Source organism: Macrobrachium nipponense, chromosome 12 (genome assembly GCF_015104395.2).
Source record: "Macrobrachium nipponense isolate FS-2020 chromosome 12, ASM1510439v2, whole genome shotgun sequence".
NCBI lineage: Eukaryota > Metazoa > Arthropoda > Malacostraca > Decapoda > Palaemonidae > Macrobrachium > Macrobrachium nipponense.
Genome location: NC_087205.1, coordinates 85,369,650 through 85,391,488, shown reverse-complemented (window position 1 = coordinate 85,391,488; position 21,839 = coordinate 85,369,650). Strand labels below are relative to the sequence as shown.

At 40.1% G+C, this 21,839-nt stretch overlaps 1 long non-coding RNA gene across 1 annotated transcript in view; it reads left to right on the top strand.

Annotated features, from left to right (window-relative positions):
* Nucleotides 1–18,386, top strand: part of LOC135224631 (uncharacterized) — an 85,584-nt gene extending 67,198 nt beyond the window's left edge. Inside the window, exon 3 of the long non-coding RNA XR_010316788.1 lies at nucleotides 18,009–18,386. This is a non-coding gene — a long non-coding RNA (uncharacterized LOC135224631). The remainder of the gene's footprint in view (nucleotides 1–18,008) is intronic.
* Nucleotides 18,387–21,839: the final 3,453 nt, after the last annotated feature.

The window sequence follows — 21,839 nt, the reverse complement described above, 5'->3', positions numbered from 1 at the left end:
TTACAGGTAAACACCATTGGAAAGGCATATTCTTGGATGTGTACCACTTTTCATCGAGTTTGGATGAGTTTTCTCCCGAATGTCAGGGAGGTTTTTTGGAAACTTTGCGCCCCCTGAAAATGAGTGCAAAGGACGTATCTTGTTCACCATTGCCGTGCAAGAGAACTAGGGATCCTCATCCTGGTTCTCCTCTGCCCTGCAGTCATTGGGATAGCCTGGAATGTTTTTCATCTGTTTTCCCGTTGCAGAGAGTCAAAGTTTGGCTTCCAAGCACCTGTCTTCTCGAAAGCATTCTTTGGCTCAGGTAGCTAGATTTGTATCCAGTGCCCACAGATGCCTGGGTCACATATAGTGCCTGAGTGCCATTCTATGTCTGGATTAGAATTGCAGAATGTGCAAGCAGTGTCTCAGCACCCCAAAGCGCCTGTTTGTTCTCCAGTGTGTATGAGGAAACTCGGTTCGTGTTGGTTCTTTGACAGGAGTCAAGTGCCCTATGGCATCCAAAAGTGCCCCTGAGGAAGGTGCTTCGGATATTCCTTCTTTTGCCTTGCTTTTGAAAAGCTATAACAGTCTTGCTTTCTTGGGGTGTTCAAATCCTGGAGGGCCATGAGTCTCACCTTGAGGAGTTAGACACATATCCTATATGAGACTTTTGAGGATTGTCAGACATTGGTCTAAACTCAGAAACACTGTCACATTTAGCTCAAATATCTGCCTAGGTATAGGCGAGTTGTCTGGGGTCTCATATGTACTGCACGCTGGAGGATGGAGACCTGTTTGTTTAGCCTTTTCTCAAATTTTGTAACGAGATTCAGAGCTGTCAGTCACATCAGTTTGAATCTCCCTTGTTATCCTCACTGGAGAACTTTTCAGTAGCGAATCTTGAGAGATATTACAGAGTTCTGTTTGAGTGCTGCAGTCGCAGTATTAACCCTCCTCAACGTTGGGAACTTTTGTCGCACGTAGTCAATTTGAGTCTGGTCACATCACCGACTCCAAAACAATAATTACATGAATGCGACAGGGATTTGTAGGTGGGAGGCAGCATTAACTTATATCCTCTTGTGGTAGCTGTGTGGTTAAAGGTGCTTCACTGTACGTCCTGATTTCTTGGTTCCTAGATTTGCCATAGGAGCTGACGAAATTATCAATGAAAAATTCCCCTTCATTCAACGTATATGAAAATATATATTAATTCTGAGGTATAGCAAATTAGATATTAAAGGACATTTATAGCTTTATGCATAGTATATTATGAATCATGGTGATGTGATCAGACTCATAAACTGGCTATGTGTGACAAAAGCACTACACAGTTCCCAAGGTCGAGGGTTGATGCAGACTCCAAAACGATGAATACCTGAGCGCGACAGGGATTTCTAGGTGAGAGTTGGTGTTGACTTATATCCTCTCGTGGTACCTGTATGGTTAAAGGCACTTCACGGTATGGCCTGATTTCTTAGTTCCTAAGTTCGTGCCCGGGAGCTGACAAAATTATCAACGAAAAATTCCCCTTTAGTTAACATGTGAAAATAGTTTATTTCTGAGGTAGAGCAAATTAGATATTAAAGGACATATGTAGCTTAATCAGGGTTGCCAGATTTCCAAAACTAAAAGTTCCCAATGATTGCTAGAAAAGTTGCCAATCTCCTTTTTCCACTAGCAATCCTTGAGTAATTTAGCAGAAAAATTCCTTATAGTATACACATTTTCTCTTAGTTACTTGTGCATTTGCCATAAAATGAGAGAAACTTGAATTTCACAGGGTATTATACATCATTGTGTTGAAAATTTGTACTAATACAAATAATAGTTGTTCATACACAAAACAAACCTTCGGTCTTAACATTAGGATTTACTAGCGCCAAGCTGGAAACCGGTAGAATTAAAATTACACTTGTGAGATCCAGGGACTAATGGCATCTATACCAGGTCACGGGCATGTATACCCAGAATGCCCATGGCTACCTGTGACCCATCAGATTATTTTCCTACCGCCTTTAAGATAAGACGTGTTACTGTCTATCTCATTTAAAGCCGGTTTTTCAGTTTGCCCGTTCTTTATCCATTTCATTTTTTATTTTTCATTCCTTTTCTTTCTCCAAGTGTGATCAGTGTGTGGTAAGAGTGTATACGTGTATGGAATAGGAGAATTTTGCCTCAACATCGGGATCGTCTACCGCTTCAAGAAGAGGAGACAAGGAAATGCCCAGGAGTCAGTGGCTTCCCTTGTTCTAGGTTCCTAACCTCGGTGTCGACGGATCCTCATCCAACGTGCTAGTAGGTGCAGGGAAAACGTTATTTCTATGTACTGGTTACTAATCCGTGTTCTGTTTGTCGCGGTTGGTCGGTGGAACAGTGGAAGAAGTTCTATGGGAAAAGCCAATACAAAAGAAAGGGGGTGACGCCATCTTTGGATGACCAAACCTTACCGGCTTCTTTTGTATCGGTAATAAACCAGGCTGCTCCATATGTTTCTCCACCTGCTTTTGAATTGTCTCATACCCCTTCGGTTTCTCCTAGCGGTTCTGTATCGGAAACGTCAGGAGGGGCCTTGGGTAATTTATGAATAATTTGCACTCTCCTTTGTTCCCAGCAAGTAGAGGGGGAGATCCGCCATCTTTGTTCCAGGCTCCTGCTACGCAAGCGCATAGGTTAGATGGTACGTGGTCAGCGCTAGGCCTACCAGGCGTACCAACCTTGGATGGTCTGCTTGCACATTATATGACGTCACGGTTCCAGCAGGGTCCGGCAGCGCTGAATGTTCCTCATCCCCCGGGCTTGCAATTTATGGGAATTAATGCCGCTGCTTCTCCATCCCACTCAGTATTTACAGCGATGCAGAACGTGGGAGGTAATTTGGCAGCAAACGTGCGGTTACCAGCAGAAACCTCTCAGTCTCTCCCTACGAGAGCGATGACGTCACAACATACGTCACACTCTGAGATGGCAGGCGTGATGACGTCACAGACCGATTTCTCGGCCTTTTCGCCTGCACCCAGACGCTAATACGCCTTCTGATTCGTCAATGCAAACTGTAATGCAGAAGTTACAGGATATAGAGGAGAGAACGAATAGAGACAAAAAGAAAAAAGTGTGATTCGCCCTCTTCGTCTTCTTCCTCTAGTTCGGCGTCATCGCTAAGTCCGATAACGTCACGGCGAGCGCCAGTCAAGCGTTGGAGGAGGATTCGGGAGTTCCTAGCGGATCCTCGGGCCAAGAGAGAAGAATCAATTCTTCCTCTCCTTCGGACGAAGACTGTCATTTCCAAGTCAGCAAGAAGGTCGGAAAATCAGTGGCTATAAGCACAAGGTTGCCAGACGAAGCCGTTCGCAAGAGTCCGAACAAGCGAGAGAGGTGACGGCCGGCGAGCTAGCGGCCGAGGCGGAGTTGCCAGTTCGGATCGCAAAAACTGCGATACCTCTGGTAAAATCGACGTTGGCGGCGAAAGGTGCAGCAGAGGATGGAATGCAGGTCCCAGTTTTCGCCCGTAAGGCCGTTCAAAATACGTACGAAGGACGATAAGGCTCCTATTAAAAGTACAAAAAATAGAGAGTTGGCAACCTCGGCGGATACGTTCGTGGAAGGCAGTGTCCGTCTGGATAGAAGGCCGAGGCCGGGCTCGCCGACGCTCGAAAACGATGCAAATGCTAATAAAGACGAACTTACCTCTGTCTTAAGGGAGCCTTCATCTTGGAGATCTAGACGAGATTCTCGCTCTAGATCCGTGAGCAGAGAAAGAGAGACGCTCTCGTTCCCTGCTGACTATCTGGGATCGAGCCAACAGCGGCCAGCAAAGATCAAAGAGGCCGCGGCCCGTAGGGGCAGGCGGCCGTGGAATTCCGGGCCGTCTGTCAGAAGATAGAGGCGAGACAACATCTCTCGTGACGGAGAGTGGTACACTAGAGCCGGAGGAAGGAGAAAACCAAGAGTTTTCTGGCCTCGTATGCAGAGGTTATTGATTTGATTCGTCAATTCAATAGCCTTTCGGAGAAGACAGAAACACCGGCCAGTATGCTTCCTCCTGGAATTGACATGGCGTTTGGACTAAAGAGGGATACCAAGGTGTCGTATGAATTGCCTTGCTTGTTCGAGTCATGCCCCCCCGGAATCGGTTTCTTGGCAACACGTATTAAAACGCAAAGATTGCAGGGAGGGATAATTCCTTAAGATCTAATAGATCATTTAAATTTATTCCCCCTCCAATGATAAAGCAAAGGAAATATTATACGGACACCGAGGTCCCTTTGCTGTCTAGACAAATGAACCCTAATGTTGTAAGGTTAAGGCCTGGATTAACCTTGGATCAGGTTAAAATGGAGTGCCCTCGATGACGTACCAAGAGGCTGCCACGTTAGAAGCAACAGCTTCTTCTGTCTTTCAGGCTGCGTCCTGGTTAGACCTTTGGTCAACAGCAGTGGCGAAAATTGCATCCTCGAAGCAACAAGGAAAGTAGTGGATGAACCATTGTTCATTAGATTACTACAGTCAGGGTCCAAGGCGATTGCGTACCTGACAAACGTAAGTGCCAATGTTTGGGCAAATATCCTGCTAATGAGGAGAGATGCAGCATTGGCTAGACTAAGCCGCAATGTGGATTTGGATTCCCTGTTAGCAATGAGGAATGGGGATATCTTGGAATCGCAACTACTGTTGCCAGAGGTCATACTGGAAGAAGCGATAGATAGAAGAAGGATGGACACTAACGATAGGTTGGTGCAACAGGCAGTTAGGAAAACCTCTAACAGTCAAACTATTCCTTTGGAGGGAAGACAACAGCAGATGTCTCGAAAGAAACCAGTGAGACATAGCATCCCTAATAGAGTCACAAGACCCTCTTCCCCAAAGAGGATACTCATCGGCCCTTTCCCTTTTACAAATAGAAACAACAGAGGAAGGGCAATAGGGGAAGGGGGGAGAGGCTCAAGAAGATAGGATGGGCGCCTCCCATCACTCGGCCACACCAGTGGGGGGTTGCCTGGCAAATCACTGGAAGGTGTGGCAGGAACTAGGGGCAGAGCAGTGGGTGGTTGGATGTTTCTCAGGATCGGGTATTTGATTCCGTTCGAGGGTAACCCCGCCCCTGACAGATCAACCATTACCCACGTCACTTATGCCCACAATTCTCAGAAGGCCACTATTCTGCAGGACGAATGAAGAACGATGATGGAAAAAGGAGCTGTGCAACAAGTATGCAGTCCGACAAAAGGCTTCTACAGCAGGATTTTCCTGGTACCCAAAGCCAACGGGGAGTGGAGGACAGTAATAGACCTGTCAACGCTGAATCTGTTTATAAGGAAAACCAGTTTCAAGATGGAAACTCCGAAAACGGTTATACAAGCAGTCGAATCGGAGACTTTATGCTGACAGTCGATCTAAAGGACGCATACTTTCAGATACCAGTCCATCAGTCTTCAAGGAAATTTCTCCGCTTCAGTCTTGCAGGGAAAGCTTTCGAGTTCAAGGTCCTGTGCTTCGGATTGACAACGTCTCCTCAAGTTTTTACAAGAGTGTTCACCCTCGTGTCGGCATGGGCGCACGCTCAGGGGATCAGGCTGATAAGATATCTGGACGATTTGGCTGGTGATAGCAAAGTCCAGGGAGAAATTACTCGACAGGGCGGCCCTCCTGCAGCTTTGTCACAGCCTAGGTATTGTGGTGAATCAGCAGAAGTCGCAGCTGGATCCAAGTCAACGTTTGGAATATCTGGGAATGGTGATAGACACAACACAAGCCAAAGTATTCCCGACAGACCAAAGAGTACAGAAATGCAAACAAGTGGTGAATGCCTTTCTGGGAAAGCAGACACAGCCAGCAAGACAGTGGCAGGTGGTGCTGGGAATCCTAACCTCCCTGGAGAAGCTAGTACCACAAGGAAGGCTACACCTTCGGTCCCTACAATGGAGGATGAAGGAGTTTTGGTCACCAACAGTAGATCACCCGTACGAGCAAATTCCCTTGTCGGCAGAAGTGAGGAAAGACTTGCTGTGTGGGTGGACGACGACAATCTGACAGTGGGTGTCCCCCTTCAACAATCCTCCCCAGACCTCTTGCTGTTCTCGGTATGCATCACTAGAAGGCTGGGGAGCCCATATGGAGGAGTTGATGGTGTCAGCAAAATGGAGTTGCAAGGACAGAGAACTCCATATAAACGTGCTGGAGTTGAAAGCAGCTTTCCTGGCTCTACAAGAATTCAGGGAGAGAGTAAAGGGACACTCGGTGGTATTGATGTCAGACAACACCACAGTAGTAGCTTATATAAACAAGCAAGGAGGCCTAGTTTCTCGGCAGTTACATGTGATGACAGTTCAACTTCACCAGTGGGCTATAGAGAACCTGGTAGACATCAAGGCCAGGTATATTCCGGGAAAAAAGAAACATAGTGGCCGACAAGTTGAGCCGCAGGGATCAGATTCTGGGAACGGAGTGGTCCCTACACCAACAGGTAGTGGACAGGATGCTCATGTTGTGGGAAGGACCGATCATAGACCTATTCGCAACCAGGTACAACAAAAGTTGGAAGTGTATTGTTCAGTAGTCCCGGACGCAGAGGCAGTAGCAGAAGATGCGCTACAACACCCCTGGGACAATCTGGACGTGTACGCATTTCCTCCATTTGTTACTAATCCGTCAGGTTCTGAACAGGGTAATGCGGTCTCAGAACCTCAAGATGACCCTGGTAGCCCCGTTATGGCCGAAAGCAGAGTGGTTTCCAGACCTACTGGAACTCCTAGTAGATGTGCCAAGAGAGTTACCTCCATGGAGCAACCTTCTGTGTCAGCCTCACGGGATAAGGTACCACCAGTCGGTGAAGTCCCTATCGCTTCACGGGTGGTGGAGACTGTCAAGTATCTCCTCGAGAGCGAGGGTTTTCGCAGAAAGCAGCAACTCAGATGGCAGGTAATATCAGAAAATCATCTGCGACAGTATACCAAGGGAAGTGGTCAGCATACTGTGATTGGTGTCGTAGGGGGAACGTGTCTCCACTCGGTACACTATTCAGCAGTTAGCAGACTTTCTGATATATCTCAGAACAGAAAAACATATGTCTGTATCTGCAGTGAAGGGGTACAGGGCTGCTCTAGCCTCAGTCTTACGAATGAAAGGAGTGGACATATCGTCTTCATGGGAGTTGGCCATGCTGATGAGGAGCTTTGAACAGTCATGCCCACCAAAGGAGCTAAAAGCCCCAGATTGGGATCTGACCAAGTACTGAGTAGTCTGACAAAACACCCCCTTACGAACCACTAAGGCAGTCCACGGATAGGAGCCTGACCCTGAAGCAGTCTTCTTATTGGCCCTGGCTTCAACCAAAAGGGTGGGGGAGCTACATGGCCTCTCATATCATAAAGCACTCGAGAGGTTTGGAGATCAATGGTGTGTGAGTTTTGTCCCAGAATTCGTGGCAAAGACCCAAAATCCAACAATAGTAGACGGCAGATTCGACTCCTTTACCATACCTTCCTTGGCAGACTTTGTAGACAAACGACAAAGCTGAAATGCTCCTGTGCCCCGTCAGGGCACTAAGGGAGTACTTAAAGAGAACAAGGCACCTCAGGCCGGGGTGCCAGAGGTTGTTCGTAAGTACAGGACGGGACAAGAAGGAAGTGTCCAAGAATACAATATCATTTTGGCTAAGGGAGACGATCAGAAATGCTTATACTGCAGAAGACAGAGGGTCAGATAGCCAGGTGGGAGCTAGAGCTCATGACATCAGGGGTGTGAGTGCTTCCCTGGCATTTAAGAAGAACATGTCTGTGGATAAAATTCTGAAAGCTGGCATGTGGAAGCGCCAAACAACTTTCACCTCATTTTATTTGAAAGATGTTGCCCATAGATCCTTGGACACCTTTTCCTTGGGTCCAGTGGTGGCGGCCCAACAAGTGATATAGTTCATCCAGTGCCCCTGGCGGGTCAGTTTGCGTCTAGTCTAAGATGAAGGTATGAAAGTAGAATGAATGGGATGACTGGTCTTTTTTCTTTACTACTTTCTTCCTACTCCTTTAACTACGGGCAAATATTTAAGGAGAGTACCGTCTGTGCTGGAACGGACTAGATGCAGGTGAGATGGTCAGCCATACTGTGAAGCTATCTTAGCTGATGTATATCCTTTTCAAGTAAGCAACAGCACACCCCTCTGGATAATAAGGAAAAGAGGGGTGAAGGTGGATCCAGTCGCAAGGGACAAGAGTAAACAGTAGAATGGTATCTACACCCAGTGGGAGGAAACCAATAGATCCGCTTATATCTTTGGTCCTAGGTTCATTGTCCATTCTCTAGAATGTTTCCCTATATATTCGGAAATGGATAATTGGTGGCAAACTCCCAGTCAGTTGTAGAGGACTTACCTCCCTCCAATAGTAAGTCTATCCTAATGTTAAGACCGAAGGTTTGTTTTGTGTATGAACAAATACCAAATTTGTAACTAATTTGTATTTTTCATAACTAACAAACCTGAGGTCTTAACAGTTAAAGGCCCACCTCGAACCACCCCTCTAGCAGTCTAAACTGGGTTAGAAATATAACGATGGGTCACAGGTAGCCGTGGCATTCTGGGTATACATGCCCCGTGACCTGGTATAGATGCCATTAGTCCCTGGATCTCACAAGTGTAATTTTAATTCTACCGGTTTCCAGCTTGGCGCTAGTAAATCCTAATGTTAAGACCTCAGGTTTGTTAGTTATGAAAAATACAAATTAGTTACAAATTTGGTATTTTTCAATTTGCATTTATTATCCCAGTCAGGGCGTCATTAGGGGGGGGAGGGGCTGGGGCAACTGTCCCTCCAAGACTCAACTTGCCACCCCCCCCTCACGCCCCAATAAGTAACAACAGCTTTTTTTCCTTTATTCCTACCAAAATTTAAATGTGTCATCACATTAAGTTATATCTATCTATCTATTAGATACCAGTGAGGATGAGATAAATAAACAGTAGTGGGAGTCTGCAAACTTTGCTGAAATACCTTTTGTGTCAATGGCGGGACTTAGGCCTACATGTCAAATTCTTATATTTTGAGGCAATGACAGGGCTTAGGCCTACATGTCAAAGGCTTATATTTTGAGGCAATGACGGAGCATAAGGCACACCTGAAATTCTTATATTTTGAGGCAATGACAGAGCATACTTAGGCCTTCACGTCAAATTCTTATATTTTGAGGCAATAACAGGGGATAGACCTACACATTAAATTCTTATATTTTGAGGCATGTCAAGGCATAGACCTACACAAAATTCTTATATTTTGAGTCGATGATAGGCATAGGCCTTCACATCAGATTCTTATATTTTGAGGCAATGACAGGGGATAGGCCTACATTTTTTATGCAATGTCAAGGCATAGACTTACACATAAAATTCTTATATTTTGAGACCATGACAGGGCATGGGCCAACACGCCAATTATTGCAAATGGTTTTTTACCCAATATAATGCATATGCATAAAGTGGAATGTACACGTATAAGCAAGAGCACATACACATACATGCGTGGATGGCCAAATCTTAGTACTGTCTCAGCCTTACACCAACTATCTAACTGCTTTCAATGAACTATACTGAAAATATATTTATTAAAAGGATAACAAATTATATTGCTGACGAGTAAATAAGGCTGTTGTAGCGTTTCTATGAAAATGAAGGCTATGGTTGGAAGGCATCATAAGATACATAACAAATTAGAAAAATGTATGACAGCTGAAAGTTATGTGAGATGATCCAAACCAGTCTGCGACTGCGAGTAGGCCATGAATCATTTGGTTTTGGGGCATTCTTATTGAGTCTCTCTCTCTCTCTCTCTCTCTCTCTCTCTCTCTCTCTCTCTCTCTCTCTCTCTCTCTCTCTCTCTCTCTCTCTGTTGCTAGGAGAATATTCTAGCACAGCCTATATTCATAAAGATCTCGATTACTTTTAATTAAAGCATTACTAAATTTCAGTTAACAAGAGCAGACAGATAATGCTTTGCGCCAATATTTTATGAATAGGTTTATGTTTATTCTGCAATGTTAGGATACTATATGAAAAATTTTCGAAGATACTATAAGCACTATAACAGCAGCAACAAAAACAAGAATAAACACAAGAACCAAAATAAAACAGTTGAATATAAGATAGGCCTATAATTCATACATCATAAAGCTGCCTAAACCAACAAAAAGGCATAGGTCCTTATAGGTCAACGTCAATTTTTATGATCCTGTTATCTCGAAAGGAGATAATATACACACAGCAATAAATCGTAGTAATATCACTTACAACTCTTATGAAATCAAGCAAAATACACACAACAAACGTGGCCGTGGCAGCAAAAACGTCTTTCTTAATTGATTGCTCGGGTCAGAGTGGAGGTTTGGCCTTTGTATTGGCACATTAATTAATTTCAAACTATTCTGGCCGTGATGGTAAGCGGCAAAGCATAATTGTGGACTTTGCAGTAGAAATTTTACAGCAATTGTTCAGAAAAGCAACAATATATTTTTGATAACCAAAAGTTGCCAACAAGTCGCCAATTTCGGTGGTAGTTGCCAACAAAATTCTGTTGCCAACCACTTCAGAAAGTTTCCAACTTTCAGGGTTTTGGCACCAAAGTTGCCAACTTGGCAATCCTGAGCTTAATGCATATATTGAATCACGGTGATGTGATCAGACTCAAATCGGGTACGTGCGATAAAAGCACTACACAGTTCCCAAGGTCAAGGAGGGTTGATGCCGACTCCAAAACAACGAATACCTGGGCAAGACGGGGATTTGTAGGTGAGAGGCAGCATTAACTTTTCTCCTCTCGTGGTAGCTGTGTGGTTAAAGGTGTTTCACTGTACGTCCTTATGGCGGGGTAACAAGCTTAAAAGCAAGCGGCAAATCCACCCCCACACAAACTTAATCTATCTGGCTACCAAACCCACCCTCAATCACACTTCCTCTTTACACTACAAAATACAGCAGGACAATTGACCCATACTTACATAAAGAACAAAAAAAAAAAAAAAAGAAACACATACTCACCTCTGGCTCCAGATACTCGGGGCTAGGCTGTGCTGTCCGCTGGATATAGGCTATAGGCCAGCCGACACACAACCACCGCCGATAACCAAACACAAACCAACCGAGACCCACAACCCCACAACAACCCGACAAATCACTGCAGACGAACACCAACAGCCCGAAAGAACATGACAACCACACAACTTCCCCTAGCACAACAACCTACCAACACCAACACTGCCCCAACCACCACTCACAGACACCGAAATGCACTACCAACCTCTTCAACCTCACCACAACCAGACAGACACACGCACAACAACTTTACAACCCCAAAAACTATCAAATAACACATCAACGGACAAAACTGCTGCCAAAACCAACTTTATGCCTTCCATGAACGTCTTACAACTCGTAACAGACTCCCGCCACCGATCTACACAACAGAGTGCCACAACAGACACGCTTCAGACCGCCATTTAACCACTCCCATGTATTCTTCCACCAATCTCTCTCTCTCTCATGTAATCCTTGGAGACGTCAAATATGAACTATCATTACTCCTCCATATCCTGATTTCTTGGTTCCTAGGTTCGTGCCCAGGAACTGACGAAATTATGATTAATGAAAAACTCCCCTTCAGTTAACATATACAAAAATATATTAATTCTCAGGTAGAGCAAATTAGATATTAAAGGGCATTTGTAGCTTAATGCGTATATATGAATCACAGTGATGTTGTCACTCATAAATTAGCTACGTGCGACAAAAGCACTACACAGTTCCCAAGGTCAAAGAGGGTTGATGCCGACTCCAAAACAGTGAATACCTGAGCGTGACAGGGATTTGTTGGTGAGAAGCGGTTAACTTATATCCTCTCGTGCTAGCTGTGTGGTTAAAGGCACTTCACTATACATCCTGATTTCTTGGTTCCTAGGTTCACGCCCGGGACCCGACGAAATTATTGTCAATGAAAAATTCCCCTTCAGTTAACATGAAATTTTTTTATTCTGAGGTAGAGCGAATTAGATATTAAAGTACATATGTAGCTTAACCCTTTACTGCCGACTGGACATATTTTACGTCGACATACAAAAGTTTTTTTAAAAATTCGTGGAAAAATACTTTTAGGCCTACCAGCCGAAAACTCTTGAATCACGCGCCTTGGGGGATGCTGGGAGTTCATGGATCAAGGTGTTGTTTTGTTTACAATTGTTACGCAGGCGCGCAAGTGCTTATTTCTTTCTTGCCGCACTAAAAAGTATCTGTGACACATCTCGGAAATTATTTCGTCACTTTGACATAATTTTTGTACCATTTTAAATTAGCCGTTACATGGAGTATTATATATGAAAATGTGTGCATTTTTATGTAGAATACAACAAAAAAATACTCATGATTGTAGCTTTTATCAGTTTTGAGATATTTTTATATAAATAACGATGTGCCAAAATTTCAACCTTCGGTCAACTTTGACTCTACCGAAATGGTCGAAAAACACAATTGTAAGCTAAAACTCTTATATTTTAGTAATATTCAATCATTTACCTTAATTTTGCAACTAATTGGAAGTCTCTAGCACAATATTTCGATTTATAGTGAATTTATGAAAAAACTTTTTCCTTACGTCCGCGCGGTAACTCTTCCGAAAAAAATCATACATGCGATTGTGGTAATGTTTGCACCATTTTAAATTAGCCGTTACATAAAGTTTTATATATGAAAATGTGCGCAATCTCATGCACAATACAACTAAAAACAACCCATGGTTGTAGCTTTTATCAATTTTGAAATATTTTCATATAAAAAATGATAAGTGACAAATTTTCAACCTTCGGTCAACTTTGACTCTACCGAAATGGTCAAAAAACGCAATTGTAAGCTAAAACGCTTATATTCTAGTAATATTCAAGCATTTACCTTCATTTTGCAACAAATTGGAAGTCTCTAGCACAATATTTCGACTTATGGTGCACAATATTTCGATTTATGGTGAATTTATGAAAAAAATAACATTTTCTTTACGTCCGCGCGGTAACTTCCGAAAAAATCATTCGTGCGATTGTGGTAATGTTTGCACCATTTTAAATTAGCCGTTACATAAAGTTTTATATATGAAAATGTGCGCAATTTCATGTAGAATACAACAATAAATAATTGAAGGTTGTAGCTTTACTCATTTTTTAAATGAAAATTTGATTTATAAAATCACGATAAATAGAAAAAAAAACCACGTTCGGTCAACTTTAACTCTACCGAAATGGTCAAAAAACGCAATTGTAAGCCAAAACTCTTAGTCTGGTAATATTCAGTCATTTATCTTCATCTTGAAACATATTCGAAGTCTCTAGCACAATATTTAGATTTATGGTGAATTTAAAAAAAAAAAACTTTCCTTCCCTCCGCCACAAATCTCCGAAATGTGTACGTTCCATTCTCGGAATATTTGCTCCATTTCATATTAGGCATTTCATAGAGTTTTATCTATGAAAATGTGCGCAATTTCATGTAGAATAAAACTAAAAATATTTGAAGGTTGTAGCTTTTCTTATTTCCGAAATAATTGCATATAAAAAAATATATATAAAAAAATTCGACATTCGGTCAACTTTAACTCGTCAGATATGGTCGAAAACTGCATTTGTAAGACAATACAGGCGGTCCCCGGGTTACGACGGGGGTTCCGTTCTTAAGACGCGTTGTAACCCGAAAATCGTCGTAAGCCGGAACGACGTTCTTGAAAATATGTCCACAGGGAAAATTTCTCTACTAATTTGCAATTTTTCTTAGGGCCGTATCTCTAAAATTATCACTAATTTACTTTTTTTCATGTGCAACACTGTGTATTCACAAATTACTGTATATTTTCATTAAAATACAAGAGAGAGAGAGAGAAATAACTCCTTAGGTTTCAATAGATTGAAATGAACGTCTGTATGCAACTTTTTCCCCCTCCCATAAATACATATATTTCTCCAGAGAAAAGAGAAAGAGAGGACTGTGCAATTGTGTTTGTCTGTCTATCAATTCTTTTGCTGAGAGCGAGAGAGATAAAAGGAAGAAATAGAAACACCAAATGTATGACAAGTATCTTGTGGAGAGAGAGAGAGAGAGAGAGAGAGAGAGAGAGAGAGAGAGAGAGAGAGAGAGAGTTAGTTGTCCTTACAGTATTTAAAAGAGAGAAATGGAATGATTATTGTATTTAAAATACTCAGATATGAATTTTGTACTTATAGTATTATTATTGGAAAAGATTAATGATAAACTTATTACATACACGTCTCAGATATGAATTTTGTACTTATAGTATTATTATTGGAAAATATTAATGTTAAACTTATTACATACACGTCCATGAAAATGATCTCATCTCAGTAGAATTTTTCTTTTGAAATTAGTTATCGTATTATTACTACTTCTGTTATTATTATTATTATTATTTGAAAATATAATAAACATGTGCATCTACCATAAAAATTCTCTCATCTCAGTAAGAAAGAGGAATTATCCTTACAAGTGAAATGGAAAGGCCATTTTCATCTCTTTAAAATACGACCATTATGAATTTTGTAATTAAAGTTTTATTATTATTATTAAATAACTGAAATTATCAATAAACATTTACATACTAGTACCATAAAAATTCTTTCATCTCGGTAGAGAGAGAGAGAGAGAGAGAGATCGAGAGAGAGAGAGAGAGAGAGAGAGAGAGAGAGAGAGAGAGAGAGAGTGAGTTTATCTCTCTGTTTATAATGCTTCCAGCGAAAGAGAGGGAGGGAGTTACCACTATGTATGAGACATTATTATCTTGTGTGGCAAAAGAGAGAGAGAGAGAGAGAGAGACCTACCTTACAGACCTTACATCTTGTTCGGGTTGCCCCAGGTCCCTCAGTGTGAGGCACCTCTAATGTCTACCAGAGAGTTGCTAGTACATCTTCCGGTATATTTTGCATCTTCCAATCTTGGATGGTCTGGGATGCAGTTTAGATATTTGTCGAGCTTATTCTTAAACACATCTACGCTCACTCCTGATATATTCCTCAGATGAGCTGGCAACGCATTGAATAGACGCTGCATTATCGATGCTGGTGCGTAGTGGATTAATGTCCTGTGCTTTCCTTATTTTTCCTGTATAGTTTTGGGCACTATTAATCTACCTCTGCTTGCTCTTTCTGATATTTTTAGTTCCATGATATTTTCTGCTATTCCTTCTATCTGTTTCCATGCCTGAATTATCATGTAGCGTTCTCTTCTCCTTTCTAGACTATATAATTTTAAGAATTGTAGTCTTTCCCAGTAGTCTAGGTCCTTAACTTCTTCTATTCTAGCTGTAAAGGAGAGAGAGAGAGAGAGAGAGAGAGAGAGAGAGAGAGAGAGTGACGAGAGAGAGAGAGAGAGAGAGAGAGAGAGTTAACCTTAATTAAAAGTGACATGGATAGATTAGTACGTATTGTATTTCTTTAAAAGACTATCATATATGAATTTTGTAATTACAGTTATTATTATTATTATTATTTGAAAGTATTAAAAACAAATAGTACAAGTACATAAAAAATCTAGTCTCTCAGTGAGAGAGAGAGAGAGAGAGAGAGAGAGAGAGAGAGGTCAGAGAGAGAGGGGGGGGTGGGACGAGAGAGAGAGAGGGGGGGGGGGGGGAACATGTCAGGACCACGTGATTGCAACACTGCAGCTCTTCCCCCTCCTGGCTGTCAGAGAACTTGATATATAGCTGACAGTTTTAGTACCTGGATCTCGAAAAAGGTTACTGTAAGTTACTTCAAGAAGACTGGGATTTCCTTCATTCTTCCATAATTTTTTAAATATAAGCTAAAATCTTACTAATTCACTATGGTATTTTCTTTAATGGATTGATATTATTGCTGTATAAATTAATATTAATATTTGAAAATAGTAAATCATTTATTTATCATACTAAAAAACATACATCTTTGTAGTAGAGAGAGAGAGAGAGAGAGAATTATAGTGATTGTTTTTGTTGGAAAATACAAAGAGAGAGAGAGAGAGAGAGAGAGAGAAACTGTGCTAAACTATAAAGGATTCTTATCTTACTATAGTATGTGTTTTTTAAAAGCGTCGTAAACTCGGAGCGTCGGAAGCGTCAGTGTCGTAACCCAGGGCGGATTTTTCAATGAATATTTAAGAAAAAGCGTCGTAACCTCGGAACGTCGTAAGCCAGACCCGTCGTAACCCGGGGACCGCCTGTATTCTTACAGTATAGTAATATTCAATCATTTGTCTTCATTTTGAAAGAAATTGGAATTCTCTAGGACAATATTTAGATTTATGGTGAATTTTTGAAAAAAATATTTGTTTACGTCCACGCGTTATGAATTCATGCATTATTTTGTGATAATATTTTCTCTGTGTTGCTTTTATCGTTTTACAATGTGTTATATACCAAAATGATTGCAATTTAGTGTAAATTACAACGAAAAAAAAGTAACTTGTTACCTTTAACCGTTTCGCGCACAGCGCGATTTGAATACCATTATATATGAAATTTTGTTTTTGCGCTATCATATATCGCATTATTTATATATGATAATGATAATTTTTTTCATTTCTGATGGTTGCATACTAAACTTCAGGCAATGACAAAAAAAGGAGCCAAAAATGAACTCTTAATCTTGAAAACTAAGTGCGCTGTGATTTTTTGAAAAAAATATTTTTTCCGCTTCCGCGCTCACTCTGAAACACCTCTGGCACACGGGAGACATTTTTACCGCTTCGGCGTTTAAGGGTTAATGCATATATATGAATCACGGTGATGTGATCACTCATAAATTGGCTACGTGCGACAAAAGCACTACACAGTTCCCAATGTCGAGGAGGGTTGATGCCATCTCCAAAACAACGAATACCTGAACGCGACAGGGATTTGTAGGCAAGAGGTGGGGTTAACTTTATCCTCTCGTGGTAGCTGTATAGTTAAAGGCAGTTCACTGTTCACACCCGGGAGCCGAAGAAATTACTATCAACGAAAAATCACCTTCAGTTAACATATATTAAAATATATTAATTCTGAGGTAGAGCAAGTGGGATATTAAAGGATGTTTGTAGCTTAATGCGTATGTATGAATCGCAGTGATGTTATCAATTCATATATATTTATATAAAATATATATATTTGACAAAACTGTTGTCTAAGTTTCTGTTGCTTCTTTTGATTGCAAAGTTTTGTATGAACATGTTGCTTATTTCTTTGGGGTCAAGAATCATGTTCCATTTTTAGTATAGCATGTCTTAGTGGTTTGACTAATGCCCCATTTTATTTTCCCCAATTTTTCCATACGTTTTGTACAGAGTATTGCTGCAGACTAAAATATTCTAACGTGTAACTTTTCTGAATTTTGCAGTTTTTAGTTTCTGTACACTATATGTATAAGTTTTGTTGCAGTTGTAATTGTGATCTGATGATGCTGTATAGAATTATAATCCTAATTAGCGTTATGGTCATCAAAATTGCCAATTATTAAAGTTCTTGAAGGAGATGCTGTACAACGCAAGACTTATAACTGCTTAAAATTGGGATTGCATTTTATGTGCATTATGTACTGCCTACTGATATTTTGAGATGGACACCATCTTTCGTGAACGACTCGTAAGGACACAGAATAGGGGATTGTGAATAATGGGTATGTGAAATAAATTTTATTTTTCATGGAAGCCCACTTTCTGGCCCTGCAAATTTTGAATACAAATTGGTCATAAACTCTTGTGAATTAAACTGTGCTGATTATTACTAGTTTCTTATTTTGATAATTTAGTGTGTTGTGAATTCATTACAAATTATTCTTGTATGCTAGCTATAATACATTAGCTAAATTGTATTTTTTTTCTGTTGCAGAAATGGTAGTTTAGTACACCCCAAGGAAGTTTTTACATAAATATGAGTTTTAGGAGCAAATTTCTTATTTTGTGAACTTGTTCAATTTTAGGAGCAGTTTTCTTTGAACTTGTAAGTATTATAACAATGAATTAAACTTTTATTCTTTTTCTGTTGCAGAAATGATGGTTTAGTGTACTCCAGGAAATGGATGGCAGGGAGTCGTGATGTGTTTTGTATAGTACTGATGATATAAATTGTAACTCAAAAATATCTGATAGTATAACAATGTCCATATTGTTTAGAGAATGGAATAACCTTGGCTCATATCTCATATTTTGTTTTATCCATCAAAAGTGCCCAGTATGTTTATGTAGTATATGCATACTGGTTTATATGTTTTGCTGATTCTGAGAATCCCTGTTGGCTTTTTTTCCTTTGTACATAATCAGCCGCATAAATATTACATTGTACTTCATAGGCCATTGCTGTTTTTAAGTTAAAAGTAATTTGTAAAATAACTGAACTGTTAATAAATATTTTATGTAATGTATAAAAGTGTTTTTGTAGAGCAAAGTGGGAGACACCATTGTAACTGGGGAGATTATAAGCTGTCAAATGTATCACACAAGCTATTCAGATGTTTAAATTTATGCAAATTGTTGTTAAGTAGTTTGCTGAAATTAAAAAAAAAATCACTATCCTCCTTGTCCACACTGAGAGGGAAGATATTTTAACAAACTATGTTGTTATATGTCCTTGGCCTTTCAAAATCAATTGTTACAAAAAGGTTATATATAAAGTCATGAATACAACAATAGTCCACTATATTGTCTAGCAATGCCTTTACATCAATACTTGGCAACTACATGAAACTCTATTTCAAGGCATCTACAGTATATTACAATACATATATTTTCCACTAAAGCAAACTACAATATAGCCATTCAGAATAGATAATTCAAAGAGAGGGAATGTCTTAGATGCCATACTAAGTTCAATCTTACAAGAGTTATGTTGGTTGGCACTTAAAATAAAATGGATTTAAAAAATTTTCTCAACTATTTAGCAAAAGAAGAGGGAAGGGGGTGAAAAATTACAGACCATCTCTCTTGGAATATGTCTTCATCAATTAGCAATCTTTAGCTACTAAAAATATACATAACTACTGGTTTCTAATAAAAATGCTGCCAACTACCTGAATAGAAAACATTACTTCACAATGTAGTTCAGTTTATATTGTAACATATATGTCACATGTTTAAATGTTTATTACTGTAATTTGCAATACAGCAAAATACACAAAAATTTAAAGATATTGAAGTATAGTATATTCATTTTTATCTAAAATTTATAGCAGCATTTAGTGATGCTTTGAACTAACTAGAGCTATAAAACTAATAATTTATTGCAGTAGTTGTGATAAACCCAGATCACTACGATCACAAATGTTTGAATATTTCAGATATCGACGATATTCTTGCATAGATATAAGCAATAAATGAGACCAACCAAAGTCTCATTGCATAGTCTTGTTTTTTAATGCACAGTCTGACTGGATGGTATGCTATACAATCTTTTACTACACATGAACCCTAAAAGGGCATACACAAACAAGAACCTGCATGCATATTCTACTATACTGTAGCATTGTTACCCAAGCTAAATATCTTTTAAAATTTTTATTTGATTGGACATGGTAAAGTTATAGGAATGCTTGGACTTTAAGAACAAAGTGCAAGCATATTGTTTACGACGAGATACCTTTTTTGGAAAGAAAATAAGGCAACTGCTATTCCTGACAAAAAGAAATATTCTTATTAATAAATATTTCAACTTAGATTAAGATGGAGAATAACTACACACTTGGGTTACTGGCCTTCAGTTTCTTAAACAGTCTTGTACATGGTGTCTGACACCAGCATACTAGCTTAAAATGCACAAGACATATAAACTGTTTGATGATTTGAAGCAATAGACGTACTATTATGGATATTCATAAAGGCAGAAAGCTAATGTATTGAATAGGCTATGACCACACTAATAACAGTAATGCTATTTAGATCTCACACATGACCTTAAGGCACATGAGTGTTGAAATCAGACACTGGATAAGACTGAGTTACTAGTTTTTTTCTTGTCGAAATATGCTTGAGAAGCTCTATACTAGTAATACATACTGTATGTTAGTACATAATATGTTTAATATAAAACATTTTGATGCTGACTAGTATAACAAGCTTCTTACTGCCAAGTTTTTCACAGTAAATCTAGCCTTTCTGTCATTAATGCAATCTAGCCACAATTAATTATATATGACTAAATACTAAGGGATAAAATCTGTAACAATTTGTAAACATTTTGCTCATACAGTACAGAATACAGTACATTAAACAATTTATATTACTAATAACTGCTTTATATTTTAACAATTCAGTTAAATACATTTTGACAAACTTTCTTGAGACTTCTTTAATAATCTTAATACAGTATTAGGATCTTAACAAATGTTTTGATGTTTGTGTGAGGCATGCACAGTATATTACTAAGTCACACAGCTATCAACTGTTCAAGCTTACCAACCTGACTAATCTACAAGTTTTTTACATATTTTGTGGATGTTTAGTAAAAAAGTTTAACCATAAACACTGGGTAACTAAGGAAAATATGTTATACTCTCAAAGTAACATGGGCTTCATATAGCAAATACTTTACAGAGGACATGCATTCATTTAAGATACAAAGGGTTAATTGAATTTTTGTGCTATATCAAGAGTTCACTGCAACTATATCTAAAAAAATCTGCCAGCTTCAGCTGAACATAAATTTCTATAACAGATTTGAACTATCCTATTAGAGGTTTGTATTTCTTTTAGTAGTTCCTTTTCGTAAAAAAATCCACTCTGTCGTAAAAAGATGGAAAGCAACAAAAATTTTGAGTGATTCAACTGGAGAAAACACCATTTACCTCTATACTCATCAGAAGGTAGTCATCCTCTGAATGATGTTTCATGTAGTATACAGAATTTTGGTGATTGACAAAAATTCCCAAAGTAAGCAGAAAAGGCAGGTCTCAGACAGGAGTCGGCAGTTCCGGCACCTCCTAGTAATTTGGTGCAAGGTCAGAGCATGCCTGACGGGTCCACGTTCCCTCCGTTCCACCCTGGTGATTTTTGGAGGGTAGTGAACTTCGCTCCGTTTGTCAGCGGGATGTTGACTGTAGAAGGTTGTGGTACACATAGACTCGAGGATTTCTAGTTATTTCCCGAAAGGTTATGGCCACCATTTATAGCTTATGTTAGGCTTATGGAGGCAGCTTCGATTAGAAAGGACAAGGTCTCCAAGGGGACTGTTATCCTTTCTAGCAATCAGGCTCATCAAGTATAGATATGGAGCCTAGAAGTGGATCTGCTCAAATACTAAGGTAACAACATGACGGGAACTCCTTACCTTTTACATCAAAGGTAGCAGGATTTACCCTTCAGGCAGTGACTCGGGAAGAGCCCCAGCTTAGCGAGACAGATTCCACATCATTGCTACCCCCAAGGTAGAGAGAGTTTGTAGGAAGTTTGCTGGCTACATTCTCGGCAGGCAAGCTTAAGCCAAACTGTGCAATCAACTTGTTTAGTGAGCGCCTCTGTCAGACGCACTGATCCAAGCCGGATTTGATGCTAGGACACGTCTTGCAAGGTCTCTTAACTCTCTAGTGATGACGGAGACGGCGGTTCTGGAGTATGCTCATGAACCGCTGTATAAGGTCATTGCGGAGTAGTTACTTTTAAGCATGCAATGTGCCTCGTACGGCTTTGCGGTTACTAAGAGAAATGGCAAGAAGCATGTTCTATCCGAGGCTACGATCAGGCACGAACCCAACAGCTTCTGGCTTCCTCAATCTAGGGTGCAGATCTCTTCCAGCTTCGGCAGTAAACGAGGTTCAGAATGAGGCATCACATTTTAATCAAGCATCAGATTGCGTTGGGGCATCCCTTTCAAAAGGATATTAAGAGTCTT